The sequence below is a fragment of the Rhinopithecus bieti genome, unplaced genomic scaffold (assembly GCF_001698545.2).
Source record: "Rhinopithecus bieti isolate Rb0 unplaced genomic scaffold, ASM169854v2 scaffold_68671, whole genome shotgun sequence".
Lineage (NCBI taxonomy): Eukaryota > Metazoa > Chordata > Mammalia > Primates > Cercopithecidae > Rhinopithecus > Rhinopithecus bieti.
This window is the reverse complement of record NW_016827678.1, coordinates 1,187,957-1,193,302: the sequence shown is the minus strand read 5'-3', so window position 1 is coordinate 1,193,302 and position 5,346 is coordinate 1,187,957. Positions and strand designations below refer to the sequence as shown.

General features: G+C 36.7%; 1 long non-coding RNA gene across 1 annotated transcript in view; it reads right to left on the bottom strand.

The window, feature by feature from the left end:
• Positions 1–3,454, bottom strand: part of LOC108523437 (uncharacterized) — a 4,207-nt gene extending 753 nt beyond the window's left edge. Inside the window, exons 1-2 of the long non-coding RNA XR_001883810.1 lie at positions 2,904–3,454; positions 1,904–1,979 (exon numbers count right to left, since the gene is read on the bottom strand). This is a non-coding gene — a long non-coding RNA (uncharacterized LOC108523437). The remainder of the gene's footprint in view (positions 1–1,903; positions 1,980–2,903) is intronic.
• Positions 3,455–5,346: the final 1,892 nt, after the last annotated feature.

The following is a 5,346-nucleotide window of genomic DNA, read 5'->3' as shown; positions in this document are numbered from 1 at the left end:
TTTTTGAGATGGAGTCTGGCTCTATAGCCCAGGCTGGAGTGCAGTGGCCAGATTTCAGCTCACTGCAAGCTCCGCCTCCCGGGCTTAGGCCATTCTCCTGCCTCAGCCTCCCAAGTAGCTGGGACTACAGGTGCCCGCCACGTCGCCCGCTAGTTTTTTGTATTTTTTTTAGTAGAGACGGGGTTTCACCGTGTTAGCCAGGATGGTCTCGATCTCCTGACCTCGTGATCCGCCCATCTCGGCCTCCCAAAGTGCTGGGATTACAGGCTTGTGCCACCGCGCCCGGCCCGTTCACTTTCTTGTTTGCTGACAACTCTTATTTTTATCTTCTACCCAAAGGCTGCTTTGTCTTCTGTTGATTCAGTCAAGAAATCATTTAGTTGGTTGAATTGGTGTTGATATGGTTGATATAGTAGTACTGTTTAAATGAAGAAAATTGCCAAAAGTTTAAATTTATTGAGCTTGATGTCAGTTTGTCTTTAATGATTACTATCAGTCAATATACAACATCAATAGGCAAATAAAGTTAACTATACCCATATTTTTAAAAAGTCATTTAGTTTTTTTCTTTTGGTCTATTTTCTCTCCTCTTTTTCTCATTTCTGTTTTACTGTGGTAATGTATTAATGGATACATGTAATTCAAACAAGCAATTCTGTACGTTACTCCCAGAAATATCTTCCTAGAATATTATATGCATTCATCACCCTCATTCCCCTCAAAAATTCATAGTGGTTCTCCATTGCATATAAAATAAAATCCAAACTCTAATAAAGTTCTGGACCCTGTGCTCAATACAGAAAGAGAAGCAGCCTAGAAATGAGAGTCTTTCGTAATCTGAATCACTCGATCAACTTGCATGACAGGCTCTTTTAAGGAAGTGAAAAGTCAGCAGATTGGTGGAATACAAGGTTCCAAAAGGAGACGATTGTACATAATTGATGTTTAATAAGTGCTCAGCAATGAACAGAAGAGTCAGGTTTTGCTTACAGCAAGGAGACATATAAAATAGATAAGAAACAGGCTTGGGATGAAAAGAGTGAGGATTCAACCATGCTAATGGGAAAAGGGAATAGATACGATGACATGGGGAATGTAGAGATGGCATGAGTTAGATAAGATAAAAGAAGTAATATCCATAAAGACTAGGTGAGCCGGGCGCGGTGGCTCAACCTGTAATCCCAGCACTTTGGGAGGCCGAGACGGGCGGATCACGAGGTCAGGAGATCGAGACCATCCTGGCTAACACTGTGAAACCCCGTCTCTACTAAAAAATACAAAAAACTAGCCGGGCTAGGTGGCGGGCGCCTATAGTCCCAGCTACTCGGGAAGCTGAGGCAGGAGAAAGGCGTGAAACCGGGAGGCGGAGTTTGCAGTGAGCTGAGATCTGGCCACTGCACTCCAGCCCCGGCGACAGAGCAAGACTTCGTCTCAAAAAAAAAAAAAAAAAAAAAAAAAAAAAAAAAACAGGGGGAAAAGGAGATTAAAAAAAAAAAACAAAAAAAAAAGACTAGGTGAAGAGTAGTATGATACAAAAGAACTAAATGATAGGAAAGAAAGCCAATTTACTGAAGGCAGGAAGGCAAAGGCAGATAAATAGACATGAACATTAAAACATATACATAATTAACAAGAATAATTAGAATTTTTTTTTCTGTTTTGATTCCTTGTATCTGATCTTGTATATTCCTCGTATATGATCTTCTCCCTATTCAATCCTTTGAGGAGGAATAAAATTGGTATAGCAGAAAGGCAAAGAGAAAGAAATGTTATTTTCAACTGACACAATAATCTTGATAAATTTTTGCTGAAAGGTTTTACTCCTTAATCTTGTTCTTCTACATATCAAAGTATAACTTAAATGGTCTCAACCTAAAGTGTCTTTTTTTTTTATTTTACAGACCTTATAAATCAGATAGAACTCTGAATGAGAATGAGGCCATTCAATTCTTTCCAGGAATAAAATGGGAGAGCCTTTCCTGAGGAAGAATAGAAGAAGCAAAAGAGAAAATCAAAAGGAATGAAAATAGGATGAATACATTGCTAATGTCAATCTGAGATCTATTATCCCCAAACAGAGAAATAAGATGTAAGATGGAAAATCAGATAGGTTGAGGAGAAAACCAAAAACAGTTTTGTACTGCTCCCCATTTGAAACTCTTAGGAAGACTCCCTCACAAAGTACCCATCAGCAGTATTATGCAGAGGCCCCTGTGGAACAGAAACAAACAATTGCATGGTAATGAGAGAGTTCTTTTAGGATCTATAGCATCATGTCTTGAAAAGTTATGATCACATCTTACTGAATGAACGAGAGGCCTGTGCACTAAACTCATATGCTAGCTTATGGGTCTGAAGTGGGGGTAGGATAAGCCTATTTGGTAAATTCATCTGCTATTATATCTGAGTATAGCCAAGTATGGTCCTCATAGAACTTTATATTAGATACAGAAGGTTGAATTTTTGCATGTTTAACCACACAAGATTTGAGATATCCACACAGGATAGTATGCTGTATGGATAGTACACTATAGAATCCTATGGAATAAGAAAATTAAATTCAAGAATACTGGAAAAAAGACAAAGTACTCCACAGCAGTAAAACTTAGAACTTTATATACTTGGCAGTTCGGAGAAGCTAAATGCTAATCACTTCTCTCTAGGTAAGCTCCAAATCAAAAAATAAAAGAAGTCCTACACAGTCACTCTCATTTTGGTCATCATACTGTCCTTCTTGGACTGCCTTGTGACAAGAACATAGTGTTCTGGACAGGTCTCAGGCACAGCAGCCCAACCTATGAGGAGGTAACAGTCTCTTTGGCAACAGTTTAATCACTAAGTCCAATGTCACATGGAAAAATCATCTAGAATCGTCACAACGTGTCTTATCCCAGAGAACTCACCCAGGCATGTTTATCTACTCTGCTCTACTACAAAACTTTAACAATCTCATCCACAGCTTGTTGATTCTGGCCATGAAATTCCAACCACAGGGAGTAGAGGTCACATATAACCAAGTTTAAGGGCTCATGCCAGCGGCTCCCCTTCACTAAAAAAAAAAAAAAAGAACTCATCTGGAACAGACACGCCTTCCTTCGGCCTTTTCCCCTCTTGGTTCCAATATTTTCATGTACTCTCAACAAAGTTGCCACATTTCCTTTATTTCAAACAGACCTCTGGCATTTACTTCCGGACAAACTACAAAAGTTACTAACTTTCCCTTTTTTAATATGCGTGTTTTCCTCACTTGCATGAAGAGAAGTTCCTCTCACTGACCTATTTAATTCTAAGTTTGATATTCAGTGGGATTTTAAAATATCTAGCCAGGCAGGCAGGGAGTACCGATGGAAAATAACCAGTATTTATTTGCCATTTTGTACCCACCAGATGAATGTGATCACATATTTGATCCCCCTGTTGTTCTAGGGGAGTAGATTTCAATCTTTCCTATGCCTAAAATCATCAGCGGGATAATGAGACATCTCTTAGTATATATATATTTTTTTGTATTCTTAACTACATTCCACACTAAGAATTACCTACTCCTGATTTTAAAATGATCTTTCAATCATCTAAATGTCATTCACAATATATCAATTCAATGTAATACTATGCCCTGTAGGAAAAAAAAAAAAAGAGAATACTCCTTATAAATTCATGTGAAATAGTCTCTAAGATATATTGTTCAGGAAAAAAAGAAAAAAAAAAAAAAAGCAAAGTACAGAACAGAGTACATAGTACGCTACCACTTAGGTAAAAAAGAAAAAAGAAGGCATGTTGCGAAGGACATATAAATATTGACTGGCTCCCAATTTTTTTAAAAAAGGTATCTGGAAGTATGCCCAAGAAAATATAATACTGGTTAACTCCTGGAAGGAGAGATAGATGACTATGGAATATATACCTTTCATTGAATAATACAAATCATGTTAATGTATTATTCATTCAAATATAATTGAAATTAAAACTGAACAAATATTTAAGACATAAAGTAGTTTTTGTGACTCTAAGAACTGGCAAGTTTTATTTTACCATTGTATGAGTCCTAGGAAAGTATGTCTCATGTTAGGAAAGATGGTGTCCAAAATCACATACTTTAGATTCCTTCTTATATAATTGACAGGGAAGAAAATTTCTGCTCTCCTACTTCTGAAAAAAGCTGCTGCTGGCGATGGTCCATACATCAACCAATCTTGAATCACACTGGTTACAATGACTGAATAGAATAAGAAACTTCAGCATCATCCTTCACAAATTACTTCTATCTTTGCACTTTTAAAATTCAACATTAAATCTCAATCATTGCACATGATATTTTTCATTCTATAAGCACTGAAGAGTGATAGAAATGATGTTAAAGAAATTGAGGAAAAACAAAAGAAAATTTACTGCTTGCACAAGCAACAATTTTTATTCTAGTTGGAAACTAGCCAATGAGCTACATTGATATACATTTTATTGAACAGTGGCTCTGAGATCATGTGGTTCTCTGAGGCTACATCATATCTTATTCACCCCTGTAGCACCCAGCACCTAGAATAGTGTTGTTCAAGTTATGTTCTGTGGAACCTTGGGGTGCTTCAGATATCTACAAATATTTGATTTGCTCTACTTGTTTAAAAGTATATATCTCTTAAACTCCATGTATGCATACATATATATACACATGTATACATACGTATAGATGTTCCATATCAATTATATGTATTATAATACACATATAATAAACATGTGTGTGTATACATACCCAAGTTGGAGACTTCAGAGATAATGAAAACATGGCCAGGGAAGCTCAGTTTTTAATAAATCTAGGAAAAATATCTATACATACATTTGAATTTCTTGAAAATGTCGGTGCTTAGGAAAGTTGAACGTTATAACATGTGTTTTTCTAAAATTTTGAACTGAGCATATCCAACTATGTACAATTATATTTAAAATATTTGTTCTAGGTACATAGGGGTTCATTACCTTAATCTCTCCAAATATGTACACTTTTCCTAATAAAAAAATTAAAAAATTGAATAAAACGTTTGTTATATTCTTCTGCTGTCCCAGGTGGGTAGACAATTTCAAACTGATTTCATCCAGCTATTTCCTCCTGAGTCAGGGGAAAAATGTGGCTTCAAGTCACCATCGCCCTTTACAGTGGCTCAATTCTTCACCCTTTTGAGATTGTGTGCATTACAGGAGTCCTGGGCCACTTCAAACCAAAGATTATTTTATGAAGAACTTGGCAGAGCCTCAAGGTACAGAGGATATCACTTCCAAACTGAACAAATGATGGAGAACAGACTGAGTTCTGGTGACTTGCCCTAACTGTGGGACAGCAATAAAAAAAAAAAA